This window comes from Gopherus flavomarginatus, chromosome 1 (assembly GCF_025201925.1).
Source record: "Gopherus flavomarginatus isolate rGopFla2 chromosome 1, rGopFla2.mat.asm, whole genome shotgun sequence".
Taxonomy (NCBI): Eukaryota; Metazoa; Chordata; order Testudines; family Testudinidae; genus Gopherus; species Gopherus flavomarginatus.
This window is the reverse complement of record NC_066617.1, coordinates 160,170,798-160,190,945: the sequence shown is the minus strand read 5'-3', so window position 1 is coordinate 160,190,945 and position 20,148 is coordinate 160,170,798. Positions and strand designations below refer to the sequence as shown.

The window sequence follows — 20,148 nt, the reverse complement described above, 5'->3', positions numbered from 1 at the left end:
CTACTAGAAAGAGTTTTGTCCCTTTCTGTGACTGTCCTATCTAGCTCATGTAGGCCAGATTCTCAGCTGGTGCCAGCGGGGGCAGTTCTGTTGACTTCTGTGCCCACTTGCACCAGCAGTGAAATTGACTCAACATCTTCAGGGTCCATTCAAGGGCAACTGCTCCAATATTCCAGGCTGTGTGTAACCCCCACCCATTCCAGTGGGGATCTCCAAAGCAGCAGATATTTGGAATGAAGACACTTCATTGAAAAGCCCAGCAGCCTCAGGCAAGGGAGACTGTATTGGGGAGTGCATCGAGAGCCAGGCCACACGGCAGTGCCCCCACTTAAAATTTTAACCCAGCACCACTAGTGGTGACGGTGCTAAACATCTGAGATCCCCATTTGCGTTTTTTGCCACTGTCCCTGATATCAGACCTGTTGTGTTTCAGAGCATACCTAGACTCAGGTTTGTAGAATCTGGTGTGGAGAAGACAAAGGTAAAATATTTCTCCCTGATTTGATTCAGGCTTCTGCAGCTACAGTACTAGGCAGATTTCTGTCTCTTAGTAAACATGTGGTGCCTCTCGCCTGGGGATTTGTCCCTGGTATGGGTTAGATCTGTCCAGCAGAGTCCAGTGCCTCTCGGAAGTTTCCCTCCCCTTCACTGTGATAACTTAGATCCTGGGAATAAGGACCCAGGCAGACACTGCTTGCTGCTGGATTCAATGCTTGATTAGCTCCCCGTTAGACTACTTGCAAGGCTGCAGTGGGGTGCACTTCTCTTGGATACCACAGGCACAGTGTAAGGTGACATACAAGTCATGTAGACCTCACTCCAGCGGATACAACCATGAATACCATCTACTTCCTCCTTATCATATGCCCCCTTACCACTGATAGTGCCTTGCCAAATGAGTGCAGTGTGGTGTGAGTCTGTGAGAGAACACCATATTATCCATGTTAAAAGGGACAAAAAAAGGGCAAAACAATTATACCCATGTCTTTTTCTTCCTTGTTTATGAGGGATAAAAAAAAGGCCTGGAAGTTTAAAAAGTTTCTGCTGGTTTCTGCACTAGAAAGTCTGGTTTTGTTCACTGTGGTGTACTCTATGCAGGACTGAAGAACTGGTAGGATTAAGGACCATTGGTGAGGTCCTCAGCCCCCACTTCAACCCCTTTATGCTAGGTAAAAGGACAGGAATGACATAAAGGGCTCTAAAAAACCCATATCTGGCCAGTGAAGGATTCTCTCAGTACAGGCACTGCAGAAGACAGCTATAAGGCTGTTCTGTGTAGACCACCTGCAAACCTTGGCACTGGGGGCATGCTGGGGAGGGCTGGGGGTAGGAGGTGTGAGTCAGGGATGGAAGAGATTCCTAGAGTTATCTAAATTAGGGACCCCAGAGCAGCTGTAGATAAGGAACACTCAGAGATGGCTTAATGCCACCATGGCACCTCCTCCTCCTAGGCGACAAAGTCTGGACTGGACCTCTAAGAGGGAAAATGCCGAATCTCACCCTGTGTGATTAGCTGAGAGGAGAAGCGGTTATCATTCAGCCTCCTTAAAAGGCTTTTTGAAAAATTGTGTTGGTTAATGCTTTGAGATCTAGTGATGAAAATCCGCATATGAGCGAGGTGTATATTATATGATTATTAATAAATACCTATTTACAAACACACTTCAGAGAAAAACACACACTGTTAAACATACACCTCCCACTGCCCTGTGAATTAAGAACTTAAGAAAGCTCACAAGCCACATTTCTGAGACCCCCAATAAGTCCTCCAGAAAAAAACAGGGATGCTGTCCTTCTATTATGAAAAAAAAACAAAAAACAAAAAAACCAGGGAAGGGGGAAAACATTATTCTGTTTTACAAAACCCAGTAGGCCCCGTTCTTGCATCATAAAGGAGCAAAAAAGAGGACAAATCTCTGCTTTTTTTCTTTGCCGCAGGCATGTGTGTGAGAACTGCCCAGGTGTTCTGTCTAATCTACCATTACATTTTGATATCATCCGTCTCCCTTCTGGGCCTGTGTATTGATTAGAGTCAACAGTTCACATGCTATATAAAATAACCATCCTTAAGTACAGTGTTACACGGTATCTTTGTTATACAATAGCTTCTTTTTGCCTGTGTGGACAGGAAAAAAATGATAGTGCTGCGTTAGAGAACTGAGGTTTAACCCTGGCTAACGCCCATCCACGCTTGAGTTACAGCCATGTCAAAGAATCCAGTGACTTTGTAGCATAGAGGGTACCCAACCATTCTTCAGCCATGCCCTCCAACCCTGGGACCTGTCCCAGGCTAGAGCATGTTTAAAGAATACAACCACTGTCCCTTTTGCTATCCCATGAAATAGAACAGTGTTGAACAGAGCTGAGGGAACACCCTGGGTCTCCTGATACAGTGTGTGGGATGCAGTCTCGAGGCATTTTGTCTGCATCCACACCTTTCTTACTCCATTTTTTGTTTGGTTCTGCAGGGGTACAGGGGAGAGTTTACTCCCAAGATGTGTCAACAGCAGCCTCCCACCTCACCAGCTCTGCTCAGCACTTTGTTGAAGCCTTGGAGGAAGGCCCGGGTTGTTGCCATGTCTACCAACACCCCCACTACTCCAAAGTCAGTAAAAACTAGGGTCAGGGCTCATGCAGTGCCGCATGACCATACAGAATTTCACCTTTGACTTTATGCACTTGCCACCAATCTCTCTCTGTGAGAACTCTCCTGGGTCCTGTGTTTTCAACCACTTGTTGGAAGGTGACTTCATCAGAAACAATCTAAAATCCCCGGACAGCATCCGGGCTGTCCAGTGGACAGAACACTCAGTGTGCATCCTGGGTCCCCCAGTGAGGACATGAAATTTGAGCTTCCACAAGACTGTGAGGGTTCGGAGGAGGGAGATCTCATGAAAACACAAGAGAAAATCCACCAGCATAAGACAGGGTTGTTTTCAAAACTGTGTGAAAGCAAATCCAACCTGAGGGGGTGTCGCTGTGAAGACGCAATGCTTGGCAGGGCTGCCTCTGTCTGAGACACTCTTGTCCATTACACACACTGGGGCAGGGGTCTAAGTGAGAGCACTTAATTCTACATTTCAGAGCTCAAGGAGGCACTTAGGCATCGCCTCTAAGGAATTGGGTGCCTAGGTGATGATTGAGAATCTCAACAGAGAACTGGGCTCCATGTTTGCAAACTGGGGCCACACGGTGTCAAATCTTCATGTGCTGAGTTCTTTGGATAAACACCTTCTCCCATGCCAGGGAGAGGTAGGACCACACAGCGCCTGTGCCTCATAGGCTGTCTTGCTGTGTGTTCTCTCTGACACTGGAAAGCAGGGGACAGTGCCTGGATGGACTTTAAAGCCCGGTCCTCAGCACTGGAATCCTTGTTGCACTAGCATGAAGCATTTGAGTTGATAAAAAGTCTTGGATTGTATATGTGGAATTCTTCCCTAAACTCCAGTCTAGAACCAGATCTCTAAGGAGTGGAGGGGAATGGACAGTGAAGAACCATAAGTCTCTGATCACCCTCTGTGAGGAAGGTCAGTGGGACAGAGAACACAACCATCAAGAAACAAACCTTGAGGAACTGGAAGTGAGGAGACAGTAAATGGCAACTAAACAGCAGTGAAAGTGATGAGGACTAAACTTTGAGAAGAATGTTTGGTGGCGTGAACAGAGAAGGGATTGTGTCCAGTCCGGAGCAAGCCTCATTCCCCTGGTGGGGCAGGACACAGGCAGCCTGCACAGAATTTAAGGAAAGAGAAAGCAATAGGAACTGAGGCTGAACAGGATTTAAAGCATAAGTGTTTGTACAGTGCGTGTGTGTGGGAGGGGGGGTTGTTACTCAGATTTCTACAGCAAGAGTTCTTGAACAATCCTAAAAATGCCCTTTCATCACACCTTGAAAACAATTTTCCCTCATGCCATAAAAAAACAAAGGCCCAGGCTTTCAAAATGCATTGAAGCTTTTCATGGCTGGGGGAATTGGAACAGGACATGTTATGAGTAACTGAGCCACCGCCAAAAAATTTGGGCAGGTAGGCGATTTATATATTTGTTGGCTTATTTAAATTATCGTCCTTTTCTGCCTATTTCCTGGTTTTTAACCTAGATCATCTAACATGTTTATGAAGGAGATTTTTTTCCTCCCCTGTTATCCCACACTCTTTTAGATCTCACTGAGGAATGGCAGATCTTGTATTCACTGCTGAAATGTCATGTTTCTTGTTCCCTGTCGTTTTTTTTTAACTGAGGTCTTTAATCAGCAAAATAATCAGAAGCACAGTAACGAGGTGAGTAAATTATAAGGGAAAGAAAGATGCTTTATGTGAGAGGGACAGGCGGCATTAAGAGTGTGTCAAGTTTTCCCACTCTTCCAGCAGTTGCAGCCTGGGCCAAATGTGTGCAAGTGATTCCCCAGTCAGAACATGCCCACCATAGAATTCTGGGAAGCTCCTGAGAAAAGGACCACTAAAAACATCTGAGAAGTAGAGATGGGCCTTGTCCCACTCTCATGGAAGTCAGTAGCAAAAGTTCCACTGCCCACTTCGATGGGAGCAAGTGTAAAAGTGAAAGCGGAAGAGAGATGAAATGTATCTGAACAGAAGACACGAGAGATAATGCAATGGGTGGCAAATAGAGAAACAGAGAGAGGCCTCAGTTTGAGTTTGGAGGGTCTCAGGCCAGTGCCCAAATGGGTCGGTGTCCACATCACTAACTGGCCACCATTTTAGCTATCTCAGTTTTGAGGCGAAGAAGTGAATAGGCCCTGGAGATTGAACTCTGCACTTGCTCCTAGAAAGAGCCCTTCCAGGGCAGGGGTGTTGCACATTGGCAGGGGGATCATGAAGGAACCTTTCTCTGCCATTGCCCATGCTGTACCTTTCCTGGATTCAGAGGTGGTCAGTCTCTAGGATTGTCCATTGTCTGAGCTCTGCGGTCTTTCCCTCACCTTTCATTCTGGTGGGCCCAACCCACCAATCCCAGTCATCACATAGGCTAGCTCCTTTCACCAGCACTAGACTGACACCAGCATTAAAAAGAGAAAGTGACATTTTTGCCTCCTTTGTTTTGGTATAAATGAACAAGCAAGAGAAAAGAAATAAAGGGGCTGATTTAAGATCTTTCATTTTCCCATGGGGCCAGGTTGCCCCTCCACTAGGAGGGCAGGGTCATTGCCAAGAGGAAGAGGAAGTGACATTGTTCAGTAAAACCTGTTAACTAAGGAGAATTGTAAAATCTGGCTCAAGCCTTGCTTAGGCCCTAAGTAAAACAACGGAGTTGCTCTGAGTGTAGTACCTAGTGAATGTAAGAACCTAGGTTCTTACATGGCACTCATCACCATAGTAACTGAGCATCTCCCAGGCACTGGTGGATTTTTTTATTCTCACAGAAACCCTACAAGAAAGCAGAGTATTATTTTCCCCATTTTACATATGGGGAACTGAGACACAGAGAGACGGAGGCCAAATCTACGCTATAGATTTCTTTCTGGCATAGCTGTGTTGGTCAGGGGTGTGATCTCTGACTGACAGAGCTGTGCCGGCCAAAGCCCATAGGGAGATGCAGTTATACCAGCAAAACTGTGCTTTGTCTGGTATAGCTTAGTTCATTCGGGAGGCAGAAGTAAGCTATACCAGTAAAAGTACAGTTTTGTCAGTATAAGCTGTGTCTACATTAGAATCACTTTGCCGGTATAGTATACAAATGTAGCTATACCAGCAAGGTATTCCTCGTGTAGACTTGGCCTGAGGACTTGTCTACACTTGAAAGATTTGCTGTTATACCTATACCAGTTTAGCTATGCTGACACATCCTTGTAGTGTAGACACAGCTTTGGCCATGTCTACGCTACAAGGACTATAATGGCATAGCTACTGTGCCAGCGTAACGCTGTTGGGTAGATGCAGCCTACAGCAAAGGAAGGGGGTTTTCTGTTGCTATAGAAACAACACCTCCCTGAGTGTTGGAGCCAGGTTGACAGAAGCATTCTTCATAGAATCATAAACTCATGGAAATATAGGGCTAGAAGGGACCTCAGGAGGTCAAGTCCAGCCCCCTGCACTGAGGCAGCACCAAGTAAACTTCCAAGTAAATTTTTCCATTGACCTAGCTGCATCTACACTGAGGGTAAGCTGGCATATCTACGGCATTCAGGGTTGTGGATTTTTCAGACCCCTGAGTTCCATAGCTATGTTGGTCTAAATTGTAAGTGTAGACTGGCCTTCTATGGCAAAAAAATCATCCTTTTGCAGGGATAGCCTATACCAGTCTCCCAAGCACAATAAGCTACACTAGCAAAAGAACTTTTGCCAAAACAGCTATGTTGGCAAAAATCACATCCCTAACCAACATGGGTAGGTCTCAGTGGTATAGCCAGTAATTGCATCAGGCTACAGTCCAGTCTGGGGGGTCCATAATCACAAGACCATTCTATCAGTCTGCACAACTGGTTGTTTCTTCATAGAAGAGACTAAGGGTAGCAGAGAGTGCTAGTAGGAATTCAGGAGCATTTGCAGAGCTATGAGGAGGTCAAGAACTGGAAGAGCAAGAGATGCCACATGTTAGGATGGTAGCTTTTCAGAAAGGTCCCAAGAGTGGGACAGCAGTGAGTGCTACAGGTTAGATCTGAGATGCATAGTTGGAGTTGGGAAGCATGGATACAGGACTGGAATAACGGGAAACTGTGGGTCTGACTTGCTGTCCTTAACAGTATGGGGAAAGCCTCACGGCCCCTGGATTTAAGCAGAATATTAATGTCTGATATTCATATTCTCTGCAATGCATTGGAGTCACCAAACAATGAATATTATTAACCTTTCCTGTTGTAATAGCAAAAAATAATGTTGAGAGAGAGAACGGCCAGGAAGTCATCTGCAATGGTCATTTGTTTATAATGAATGGTACTGGGGCATTATTAAACATGCTGTGAAACGGTCAGTATAGAACTGTGGTCTTGCTTACAGTGCAAGCAGCTGCTTCCTTCCAAGAAAAAGGCAGTGACTTTATAATAGAGAATATACTGTGGAGGGAGCCTCTGTTCTAAGTCAGAAGGTTTCCAAGTGCTTTCTCTTGAGTATAGTCTTCATCTGATGCTAGAGCCATGAGGGAGGAAAGATAGTATACAGTTTCCTTCCTCCAGGGCTGTGGAGGCTGCAGATGTGATGGGAGTGAGGGATAAGATGGAGGGGAAGATGGTTTCATTGTCTAAATTCCTCAGATCATGGCTTCTGCACTCCAGCCTGATCTTAAGGTGGCATGGTCCTTAAGACTGGGGACATGAAAACTAAAGTGACCCATAAAAGAGCCACTCAGAGATGCAAATCAGAGTTGGCGCCGCTTACCCCTAAGAAGCCATCACTGTTGAGTTGCCTGTTTGTCTTCACTCAGGTAGGGGGCAATACAATTAAGGAAGTGGATGAGTGGGATATGGATATGTAAGGACAGTCAGCTCCGAATCGCAAAGTGGAACAGGGACCAGGAAAGGATTCAAAAAGCTGAAAACCTGGTTCTTCTCCATCTGAAATCTTTCTCCCTTCAGTTCTTCTGCACACTGCATTTTGTATATGTTTTGGTTTACTATTCTAGGAGGAAGGCCAATCTCAGGCCCTACGGGACTGGCACAGAAAAGCTAAGGCAGTAAATCCCAAACTGTGTACCACAGAGCACTTGGTCTGTAGTGAGCTGGCTTCTTCCATGGTTCTAATACTCCTCAGTGTTTCCACCTGCTAAATCAGATTAAAATAAATTAAAAATACATTAACTGCTTTCCTAATATTACTTTTCCATGCAAGCAATTGCTGTGATTTCCACAGGAGTGTTCCACAGCTGTGAATCAGAGGATTGGATCAAGGCAACTGCAAATGGGAGAGGAGGCCTGGCATGTACAGTTGTGAACAATACCAGGTTTATGGCACTATGGCGCTGGGCCCAGAGTCAGAAGGGGCCTGGCCAACCCGATCCCACGGCCAGCTGAACTGGCCAGGAAAGCTGCCCCCGCCCCTGCTCCGCTCCTGCCCCACCTCTTCCCACCCCAGCTCCGACCCCACTCCACCCCTTACCCCCAAACATCCTCCCCTGAGCTACGTGTCCTGGGGGACTGCAGCAGGGGTCGGGCACACCCTGCACTCACTAGGTGGCGCCATGGCGGGAAGTAGAGCGACCCGGCCCCAGCACACTCCGCTCCACTGGCTCCCAGCCACGCTGCCAGTGAGTGCTGGGGGGCAGTTCCCCTGTCTCCCCAGTCCAGGAGCCAGGGGAGAAGAATGGAGCGGGCTGGGTCTGGGTCATTCAACTTCCTGCCACCCCGTGAGCGTGGGGTCGTGCCTGCCCTGCAATGACTGGGTGGCAGGAAGTGGATCAACCCAGCCCCAATCTGCTCCACTCCACCAGCTCATGCTGGCAGTTTCCCTGCTATCCCCCAAGCCTGGGGAAGAGATGGAGCGGTGGGGAAGGGGCATGGGCTGGGGAAGAGAAGGGGATGGGGGAAGCGGAGGCAGGGGAGAAGCTGGAGCCCAGCATGCGTCATCCCACTGGCAGAAGCTGGGGCTCCCCTGTTAAGCAGGCCCATCGAACCCTCACCCTGACAAGCCCCACCCCCCCTGCATTTGTACCACCCCAATGAGCCCCCCTCAAATACCCTCCCCACTGAGCCCCAACCACCTGCACCTATATCCTCACCAAAATGAACCCCACCCCCCGAGCCCCAGACAGCTTCACCTGTGGGAAGTAGGGGCTGTATGATCAGGAATGGGTGGGGAGATACGGGTTGAGTGATGGTGAATGGGACAGCAGATGAGTCCCCCTGATGATAAATAGGAGATGCTCCACACAATCACAGGTGGTTGGGGGCATAGTCACATAGACAAGCTCTATATTAATACGTGGCATGTGGGCTCTACTTTAACAGAAAGGTGAGGGCTTCTTGAACCAATGGTATCATCACTGATAACAGTGTTGCCCACTCATAAGAATTCATCAGGAGTAACACGATTTTGGCCACTGCTGCAGCTAGTCTCAGGATGAATCCAGAGGTGCCTGCCACTATGGGAGAACTTCAGCCCTGCCTGGGAGGGTGGGATCAGAAGTCCCCTCTGATTGGCTGCCTTCCCCACTGCCCTGCCTCCTGGAGAAGAGCAGCCAATCAGGGCTGCTGCAGGAGGCAGGCAATGTTCTCACCCCTACCCTCAGGAGCCAAGAGGAGTTTTGAGGAGCAGAGGCACCATTCTCACAGGATTGGAGAAGAGGGAGCAGAAGGAGCCCAGCAACTCAGGGGGGCTCCACTTTCCTCTTCCCTTCTCCATCCCTGCAATGCCAAGCCTGGAAGGGAGAGGGGTAGTGAAGAATCTGTGAAGTTAGAGGCCTGGGAGCTGGAGCTGCCCCCCAGGCAAAGGCCCATTTAGTTATGCCACATGTTCACATCTGCAGACAGGTCACATAAGAAGCAACATAGGACTTGCTAGGTATGACTATAGCACCAGGATGGCCAAATTTACTGATACTCTGAGCAGCATACAACAATCTTCAGAAGTTCGAGAGCCAGGTGCACCTGCCAGGGCTCAGGACTTCAGCCCCGCTCCTGCTGAAGCCCCAAGTCCCGGCAAGTGCCTCCCATGAGGCTGAAGCCCTGAGACCCCCCTCCCTGCAGGGCAGAAGCTATTAGCGCCACCACCCTGCCACAGGGCAGAAGTCCTGAGCTCCCCCCACCCCAGTCTGGTCAATGAAGAATAGAGTGAGGACGTAGGGGGCTCTGTGAGCCACACTTTAATTATAAAAGAGTTACATGCAGCTCACGCGCCGCAGTTTGGCCACCCCTGCTCTAGGGTTTGTATTGCCAGAAGCCAGCAAACACCCTGGTGAAGTGGAAAATCCTCCCCAAAAGGAGATTGCAGCAGTGTAAGGCAGCCAAAACTTCCTTCGCACTGTGGAGCATGCGACCCACAAACAAGATCCCCAAAGGAGGATTGCACCGCATGGGTCAGGCCACTGAGGGCTTTTACAGTGAAGGGATTAAAGCTGCCCTTCACTCTCCCTGACACTATCCCTATAGGGGAGCATCAACTGCCCATCCTGCCTGAGGCCAGCTGCCCTCACTGGCAGTGCCGTTTGCACCTCGCTACACCAATGGTCCTCCTATGCTTTCCCAACAGAACTCAGCATTCACTGCTAAGACCGCCTGTGTGGATCAGCAAACCAAAGCAGACACAGGCAATCCTCCTAGGGGTAGTTTTTTTTGAAGTCCTCAAGTACATAACTCACTCATAAAAGCCAATAGACAGAACCCCCTTCTCATCACAGCATGGCAACAAGGACCATCCCCTGAGAACACACCTCTAATGGAGATAGTTACCACCTCACCTCTAACTAAGGAGCCAGACCTGGGCGCTGTATTAATTAGGCACCCCTGGGATTAAGGCAGACAATCACTGTGCTGCTCTTCACAGGGAACAAGGCCTGGTATAGGTCCCATGGGGGAGAAAGAAAGAGAAAGTGAAAAGGAATGAATTTCATTAATTGGTGTGAGGTACTTTTCTCATTCTCATGTCAAGTTTGAGGTGAAATTACACTTGGAGGGAGAAGGACGATGAAGCCCCCCTGGGACTTCCACAGTCCCTTGTACAAACTTAATTTCAGGCTCTGCTGGAGCTCTGCATTTTATAGATAGATAGACACACACAGGCATTTAATTTCTCAGGCAGCTGCATGAAAATGAGAAAGACAGACCTTTGGCTGTGCAGATAGCCTTGTGCCTGGTGCTTAAATAGCCACTCTAGCATTGTTTCTCTCCCTCTTCCCTCCCCCCATGCCACTGCAGCTGAGTTGAGGGGCTTTTTAAATGCCTGCCATCTCCCAAGCACACTTCAGTGGAGCCAGTTAATTTTTTTTTTAAGCAGTCGAGTTAACTTTTCTTTCCAGACATCACAGGTTTCTAAAGCAGCATTCACAGTGGGAAATGGTGACCGGCTCAGCGGTTTGGTCTGGGGTGGAGCCATGAAGTTCTGACCCAGCTGCAGCTCCCAAATCCAAACTTCCTCACTATTTGGGGGATATGTGGAGAGGAATTCTGGTTCAGTCATTAAAGCGAAAATGGCTGGGGAAAAATGGATCTTGCTTCTGGTTTAATGGGAGCTTGGGGCAAAGGGTCCAGGTGACTCAAACACCCTGATAGTACAGTGTTACAGTGTTACCCCTTTTTGACCCAAGCAGTTAGCCAGTTTTGGGGGTCCTGTGGGGTACAATTAGGAGCGGAAATGGATGATGAGTCTGGTATTTCTCTGATGTTTATTTACAAAGAATGTACAAAAGCCTGTTTTGGTTGGGGTTTGTTTTGTTTTGTGTTTAAACACAAGGACTCAAATAACAGGAGACAGTTTCTTAGCTCACAGTTCCAAGTAGGGTGACCAGATGTCCCAAGTTTATAGGGGCAGCCCCGATTTTTGGGTCTTTTTTTTATATAGGCTCCTATTACCCCCCACCCCCATCCTGATTTTTCACATTTGCTGTCTGGTCACCCTAGTTCCAAGCCCCTTTCTAGCTAGCGCTTAGCCCAAAAGCACTCTCTCAACCTTTTTTCAGGGTCATGTTACCAGTTCTCCTGTGACTGTATCCTTAGCTTTATGATGCTTCTTTCTCAGCTTCTCACTTGTGTTTCTCACTGCTGCTCTCACACATAGACTCACAAGCTCCATCAGTCAATGCTCCAGCCCCTGCATTTACTCTGTCAGTCCCCAGGAAAACCACCTGGTCCACGGTTCACCTTCTACTCAGAAGCTACATGTGGCTAAAGTCAAGTTTGAGTGGTGTTCCCATTGTTTCAGCGAGGTACTGCCATAAAGGTGCTCAGTTGCTTATCTTAAATGAGAGGGAGTTGTACACCTACATGGGAGGAAGCTGTTAGAGCAGGGGTGGGTAAACTTTTTGGTCTGAAGGCCACATTGGGATTGCAAAACTGTATGGAGGGTCGGGTAGGGAAGGCTGTGCCTCCCCAAACAGCCTGGCCCCCACCCTCATCCAACCCCCTGTGCCCAGTCCCCTGACTGCCCCCCTGACCCGTATCCACATCCCCACTCCCTGACAAGCCCCCCAGGACCCCATGCCTATCCACCACCCCCCGTTCCCCATCCACACACCCCACCCTCTGACAGGCCCCTCCAGGACTCCCATGCTTATCCAACCCCCGCCCCCAACCTCTACCCTTTTCCAATCCCCTGGCCCTAGCCACCTTACCATGCCTCTCAGAGCAGTATGTCTGGCTGCAGGAGGTCACAACCCCGCTGCCCAGAGCACTGCTCGCACGGCAGCATGGCTGCAGAGCAGGGGAAACAGAGGGGCAGGGGCCAGGGGCCAGCCTCCCCAGCCGGGAGCTCAGGGGCCAGGCAGGACGGTCCCACGGGCCTGTAGTTTGCCCACTCTGTGTTAGAGCTTCAACAAACTCTAACACAACCCATATAATATGCATAGGAGTGTAAGCAGGGTCTGAATGAGCTCTCCCCTGACATCTAGTGATGAGCTGGGGGAAAAGACTTCAGGAACAGATCATATTTGCATAAACACACCTACTCTGCCTCAGTATTCAGCAGAGGGAGCTGCTTTGCCAAAGTGATCAATTTTGGATGGTGTTGGATTACAAATCACTTTAGTGTTGTTATCCTGATTGTATGAGCGAAGGACAGCAGAACAGTCCTTAGCCAATCTGAACCTCCCTTGCTACGCAGGGTGTACGGATACCAAATCCCAGTGAAAGTGGGAGGGGAGAGAGAGATGTTCCTACTTGGTGGTGTGGATTTGCCTAAGGAGTCCTAGGCAGAATTTGACCCTTCTCTTTCCACCATTTAGACTGATTAGGCTCAATTGAGCATCATCCTTTCATTCAGTGATCAGGAGAGCTGAAATCACTGATTAGCCAGCCGCTGAGCCTTAGATCTGCTGTGGGGCGGTGTTGCAGCGTAAGAGACGGCACCATCTGCACTAACCGTTAGTTTCCCCACTACTCTCTGACATCACGGAGAGCTGGGTTAAGTGGTGGAACCTCAGGACTTGATGTTGCAGCAGAGAGACAATCATAGCAGAGCGCGGCGGCAGCGGGACACAACAATGGGACGGCAGCATTTGAGTGAACGACGGCGCAGAGACTGATGGCACAGCGGCGGCAGAGCGAATGGTGGCAGCAGCAAAGGCGGAGAGAACAACAGCCCGTTACAGTGGCAGTGCAGCGGCTGAAGCACTGCTCGATGTTTTTCCTCCCGGGGCAGGAGGTGAACTCATGTGAATGCACCTCTGAACTCTAGGTCTTCGCTGACCAAGGACAGCAACTGTGAGTGGGGGGCAGTGGAGGGAGAGGGGAGTGGCATATTAAAGGAACATTTGTTGTCGGACTGTCACACCACAAAGTGAGAAACTGAGGCATAGGACACTGCCCAGTGTACTCTGGGTCGGGTGTTTGCTCATGGTCATATGCTTTCGAAATGTGGCTTTGGTGTTTTCCCAAATTAATGCTGGGTTCCTTTCCCCTTTTTATTAAACCTCTTCTTTGCTATACACAGAAAAGTATTGCCTCTTAGAGGCACCATGGGCTAGTGTTTAATTTCCCCAAGTCACTGGGTGGGGGCTTGACCTGGTTCTATTTTTTATTGTTAAGAGGAATCCCTAGATATTGAACCTGGCTCTTGTTGCTGCTGACTCCACCTGGCAGAAGGGTTACAGGAGTAAGCATGTGCTAGCTGGTTGCTTGGCATGGTATTAATCTGGCCACTAATGCATTAATTTCCTCACAGTGCATACACAGGGACTGAAGTGGAGGCCAGGTGGGCTGCTGTCTTCCCCATTGGCTGGTAGTGCTTGGGAACAGATCAAGGATGATTATCACTGCAACTGCTGAATGTGTGATGGCTGAGTCTGATCCTTGTAAGCCTGCCCAAAACTAAAGGCCCTCCCCATCAATTGACGGAGAGGAACCACTGACCCAGGCCTCACTTGAATATGGGGGACAACAAATGAAAGAAACGGGAGCAGGAGTGAGGCCAGAGGTAAGGAATCAGGGATCCAATGCGGGATATCGAGCAAAGAACCCCCAACATCACCCACTGCTCCTCAAAGGCATCCAGGGAGTCAGTGGACACTGTCCAGAGGAACTCTGCCTGGACATATAACTGGACAAGGGAGCAGAAGTAGGACCCACAGTTGCAGAGCACCAACCCCTAATCCAGCTTCCTCCTCCCGTTGTGATGAATAGCCATCTTGGCCAGTGCCAGGAGGAGGTTGATAAGGAAGTCTTGCAAATTGGTGGGGCCATGGATGGAGTGTGAGTGGATCAGGAGGTACAGGGAGAAGTGCAGCCAGACCCTCAATAAGAGATTCTGGAGGAGCCAAAATGTGCACCAGGGTCTCCTATGCATCTCAAAAGGGACTGGTGTAAGAGGAATTCATGAACCAGAGCAGGTACTTGTCTATGCTCACAGCTCCATGAAGGAGCCACCAGTTAATATCCCTAGCAGGCCGTGGGACCAGAGTGGATTACAGACTGGTCCACCAGGGTTCCTTCCAAGGCGCTGTGTGGAGGAAAGAGAGGGCATGGCCAGGATGTTCCTCTGCCCTAGCTATTCTACAGTGACCCAACAGCATGAGGCCCTTTGCAGCTAAAACATAAGTTTGGACAGTCCTCAAGTCTGCTCTAATCTGCCCCCCAGGTCCTGATCCAGTTGTCGCCTGCAGTCCCGGGACAGAGGAGGCATAGGCCACCAGGCATAGTATCTGTGCTGGGTTCAGGACTGGTGCAGAGAGGAATTCCTTTCAGACTCCACAACAGGGAGAATCAGGAAATAGGAATTATAATTATCTGGGGTTTCAAGAGAACAGTGAATGTCTCTTTGTTTTACTGACCACAAAACAAGATGTAATGCTGGAAAGTGAAAGTTATTAGCAGGGGGAGAGAAATTCGCAGGCAGGAAAAATCCAATTCTGCTTGTTTCGGCCTCCTTGAGGATTCCCTGCAGAGGGTGTCATTTCCTACAGATCCTCAGCTTTCATTGAAAGTAAATTTATAGCCCTTGTTGTAAAGAAACTATTCATTCTGTAATCACAGCAGTGTTACAGTTATATATCATATCATAAGATATTATTGCCCAGATCAGAGGGATTAAGTAACATGGCATTTGTGATACTGTGTTTGAAAGAGATGTCTACATTCAACTCACCCTTTGGTGTCAAGCAAGAGTAATTCTACTTGCTGCGCTGGTATAAAACTGGCAAGATATGGAAATGAGGTCTCAGATGTATAAAACTAGGTAAATACATGCCTGCACTCCTCAATGAAAATGTCGTCAGGTTGTGGTGATAATCGGATACACTGGAATTCCTCTTGATATGGGTATATATATAATAATAGGAGATATACCAATCTCCTAGAACTGGAAGGGACCTCAAAAGGTCATTGAGTCCAGCCCACTGCCTTCACTAGCAGGACCAAGTACTAATTTTTGCTCCAGATCCCAAAGTGGCCCCCTCAGGGATTGAACTCACAACCCTGGGTTTGGGGGGGGGGGGGAGAATGCTCAAATCACTGAGCTATCCCTCCACCTTGGATCAGTCTTATTATTCCCCATTTACAGATGGGAACACTGATGCCACAGACAATGAAAATGATTTGGCTCAGGGTCACACACAATGAGTCAGCAGCAGAATCAGAAAGAGAACTCAATAGTCCTGTTCAATGCGAATATACAATACCCTAGACCACATTATATCTCTTGCTGTAGAATCGTGCTCTGGGCCCTAAGCTTTCATTTAAAAACTATTATGCTTGTAGCCATTATGACTGTGGAGAAAAACCTTGAAAGCATGACCTGAATTAACAAAAACTGTGATGTCTGCATGAACTTGCAATCAGTCTGAAACAAGAGCGCTGATAGAAGAGAACTTTCCTGTTCACCTCAACCTAAAGATGATAGTTTTTAATGTCAATATTGTTAACTGTTTCCCTGCTAATCATTGTAGAACAATTTTCCGGCAAAACCTTATCCTCCTTCAAATCCCCTCCTTAAGACTCACCTCTGCCATGATCTAGATGATGACATAAATCTTTGCTGGTAAAGTTTGCAGATGACACCAAGTTTGGGGTGACAGTAAATAATGAGGAGGACAGGAGACTGTTAGAGGGCTAAATGGTCACAATCCAACAAAATGCATCTTAATACTTCAAAATGCAAGGTAATACCTCTGGGAACCAAGAACACAGGTGATACCTACAGGATGGGAGCCTCTGTGGTGGAAAGCAGTGACTCAGATTAAGATTTAGGGGTCATTGCAGAGCCATCAGTGCAATACTGAGGCAAAAAGGGCTAATGCGATCAATCCTTGGGTATGTGAAAAGGGGACTATCAAGTAGAAGTAGTGATCTTGTCTCTGTACATGGCATGGGTAAGACTGCTACTAGAATACTTTGTCCAATTCTGGAGTCTGCGCTTCAAGAAGAAGGTGGAAATACTGCAGAGCGTTCAAGGAAGGGACACAAGAATGATCCAGGGCCTGAAAAACATGCCTTATGAAGTGCAGCTTAAGGTGCTCAACTTATTTAGCTTATCAAAGAGAAGGTTGGGAGGTGTCTTGATTACTGTGTATAGACCAGGCCATGCGGCCCCTGGGGGCTCACTGTGTGGCCCACGGGGGGTAAGTAGGTGGGCTCACTGTGCGGCCAGTGGGGGGTGAGTAGGCAAGCGGTGAGTGAGGGAGGGGGGCTGAAGAGGCAGATGAGCAGTGGCAGGGGGTGAGGAGGCAAGCCGGGAAGGTGGGGGGCTGAGACGGCAAGCGAGAGGGCAGTGGGGGCAAGTGAAACGGTGGTGGGGGAGGGGGGGCTGAGGAGGCGAGCAGGTGGGCAGGCAGTGGCGGTGGCTGAGTAGGCAAGCTGGGGGAATGGGGGGGCTGAGGAGGCAAGCGAGGAGTCAGTGGCTGACCTGTTCTACTGATCTGGTCTGGCTCCCATCCCCTCTCCAAGGGTTGCAGCTGTCTGGAGGTGCTGGCCTTCCACGCCTTCCTCGGTCACACCTCATTCATTCAACAGGGCAATTGATTACAAAGTTGGGGGAAGAGCTTATTCTACTTCTAGCAAAAAGACATTTTTCTTTTACCTTAATTATACTACCTCAGGGGCCCACTATAACATATTACCAATGTTCAATACCGCTGTTTCGGTGGGGCAGCGCTGAAGAAGGAGGGTTTGTTTCCGTGGGGCGGGCGGTGCTGGGGAGGGAGTATTTCAGGGGGGCTGGGCGGCACTGGGGGTGAGTGTTTCAGGGGAGCTGGGTGGTGCTGGGGGGGTGTTTCGAGTGGGCTTGGCAGCACTGGGGGGGGTCAGTGAGGCCAGGGGCTTCGGCCCTCAGCTGTTTTCTTTGGAGTAATATGGCCCTCACCGCTTTACGAGTTGTGCAGGCCTGGCATAGACCGTTACACATGAAGAAGATATCTGAGAGTGCAGGCTTCTCAACCCTTCTGACAAAAGCATAACAAGATCTAATGGCTGGAAGTTGAAGTTAGGTAAATTCAACCTTGAAATAAGATTCAATATCCTAGTTGTGAAGGTAATTAAACAGTGGAACATTTTAGCAAGGGAGGTGGTGAATTCACCATTGCCTGGAGTCTTCGAGACAAGATTAGATCACTTTTTAAAAGGCTTTGTTCCAGCTTCTGGGAGAAATTCTGCAGCCTGTTGGGGTGCTGGATTTGGGCTAGATGGTCGTGGTGGTCCCTTCTGGCCTTTGAATCTTTGGACTATGAATTCCTCTGTTCACTCTCCTTCTTCACTGGCCATGGTGAATACAGGACTACCCATAGGCACTGACTTGCTCTTTTTTCGGGGAATGCTCTACCTTCTCCCTCCCCTGCTGCCCCAGGCCCTGCTGCCGCTCCACCTCTTCCTGCCCTGTTCTGCCCCCACCCGGACCTTCATCCCCACCCACAGCGCCTCCTGCACACCTCTGAACAGCTGAACGCGGTGGGTGAGAGGTACAGGGAGGGATGAGGAGGAGCTGATCGGCGGGGCTGCCAGCAGGCAGAAGAGCTGCGGGAGAGGGAGATGCGCTGATCCACAAGGCTGACACTGGGTGCTGAGCACCCACTATTTTTTCCCTGTGGGTGCTCCATCCCTGGTGTCCCTTCAATAGATATGCAGACAGAGTTGGCAGGGATTGGTTCCTCGATTAGTGTTTTTGTTGGGTCTGGTTGCTGGTGAGTATTTGCTTCAGGTTGGGGGGCTGTCTGTTCAAGGGACACCATCATAGGACCTAACCACATCAGCCACACCATAACGGCTTCTTCACCGGCACATCTACCAATGTGATATATGCCATCATGTGCCAGCAATGCCCATCTGCCATGTACATTGGCCAAACCGGACAGTCTCTATGCAAACAAATAAATGGACACAAATCACACATCAAGAATAGTAACATTCGAAAACCAGTAGGAGAGCGCTTTAATCTCCCTGGACACTCAATAAAAGACTTAAAAGTGGCCATTCTTCAACAAAAAAACCTTCATGTTAAAATGTTTATAAAATAGGAAAGATGTGTCACAATTGGTTGAACCACAGTCAGAGGTTGCATGTTCCCTAGAGGGAGTATTATTGAGGGGAGAAAATGGAATGCTGGGGACTTAGGCTGCAAACAATTTAGCCATATAAACAGAGCAGTCCAAAAGGTTAAATAACCTTTCAGCTTAACCTGCATTCAGCATGTCTTTGAGAATGAAACAGGAGCTGAGAATCTTGATCTGGTAGTTTTACATCTACTGTGCATTCACTTTACACAACTGTTAGGAATGCAAGGTGCAAGTCAGTGGAGAATCCAGCTCATGATCACTAAGACCCAGATTCTGGTCACAGATACACACATGTAAATCTGTCTCACCTGTTGACTTTGATGCAAGTACTCTCAATAAATGAGATCAGAATCCAGCCCAAAGGGATTAAATAATTAGACTGGAAATATCTGTAACGCCCCTTTCTTGCATCACATGCTTTAGTGTTCTTATGACACTAAAGTGATCCTAGAGAAAATGATAAAAAAAAACCCCATAATTTAGTGGGAGCGGTATTGCCAACTCATGATTTTATCACGAGTTTTGAGATATTTGGTGTTTTTCTTAAAACTCCAGCTGTCGGAATGATGTGATTACATGAGCTTCTCAGCTTTCTTTCTTTTTTTTTCCTCCAGGAAGGTTTTGGCCCTCATGGGCACAGAGATAAGCTTGAAAACATGAAGTTAGTACACACTTAAACCCAGGGTTGTGAGTTCAATCCTTGAGGGGGCCATTTAGGGAACTGGGGTAAAAACCTGACAGGGGGTTGGACTAGATGACCTTCTGAGGTCCCTTCCAACCTTGATATTCTATGAAATATATACTAAATGCTCCAAAACCAGAAGGGAAATGAAATCTTATTTTATGTTCAGCCCGGTGGTGCTGAAACTAGGAGTGCGGGGGTGCTGTCACACACCTGCTGGCTTGAAGTACTAATAACAAACATCAAATACATGATTTCCATGGTAGCCACTATAAAAATTGTTTCAGCACCCTTGTTCAATTGGGCTCATGATTTTTGGAGGCCTGACTTTTCATTTTGAATGCTCAGGATTGGCATTCCTGTGATGGCTCAGATGTTGTTATACCACCTGTTCGCAGCAGGATTAGACCCTCCAGCCTGATGCTTATATCCCGTTGTGCCTATTCTCCACCCCAGCCCTCTCAGGGGTGGGAGGGCTTCCTGAGGGGCTCCATTGTAATAGCACACTAGCTGGCAACTCTGTATAAGTGGTTCTGGGTGCCTTTTAGCCTGGGATGGGACCGTCCCAGTGTGATGGGTTTAGTGCAGGGCGGATGGGGCCTTATATACAGAATCAGCCCACAGACCCACATCTATAACCAAGTGTGGTTCTTCTCTTTCAATCTGGAGGGTCATCCCTTAAAGGCCACAGCTCCCATCCCAGCATGCACTGCTCCACATGAGTAGAATAGGAGTGGGGGGTCTTTAGTGCATATACTGGGGAATTTTAATTTTTCCCCGCTCGCGTTGCATGCTGGGAGCTGTAGTCCCTGAAGAACCGCGTTGCAGTCTCGCACGGAGTTTGAGGGGGCGTGGATCGGGTCCATTTTATGCAAATTCCAGGAGCGAGA

The 20,148-nt window shown here is 48.4% G+C and overlaps 1 protein-coding gene across 1 annotated transcript in view; it reads left to right on the top strand.

Moving 5' to 3' along the window:
* The window catches only part of LOC127054303 (galactosylgalactosylxylosylprotein 3-beta-glucuronosyltransferase 1-like), a 47,798-nt gene extending 40,092 nt beyond the window's left edge, over positions 1-7,706 (top strand). Inside the window, exon 7 of the mRNA XM_050960404.1 lies at positions 2,469-7,706. The gene's annotated coding sequence lies outside the window, so the exon portion shown is untranslated. The remainder of the gene's footprint in view (positions 1-2,468) is intronic.
* Positions 7,707-20,148: the final 12,442 nt, after the last annotated feature.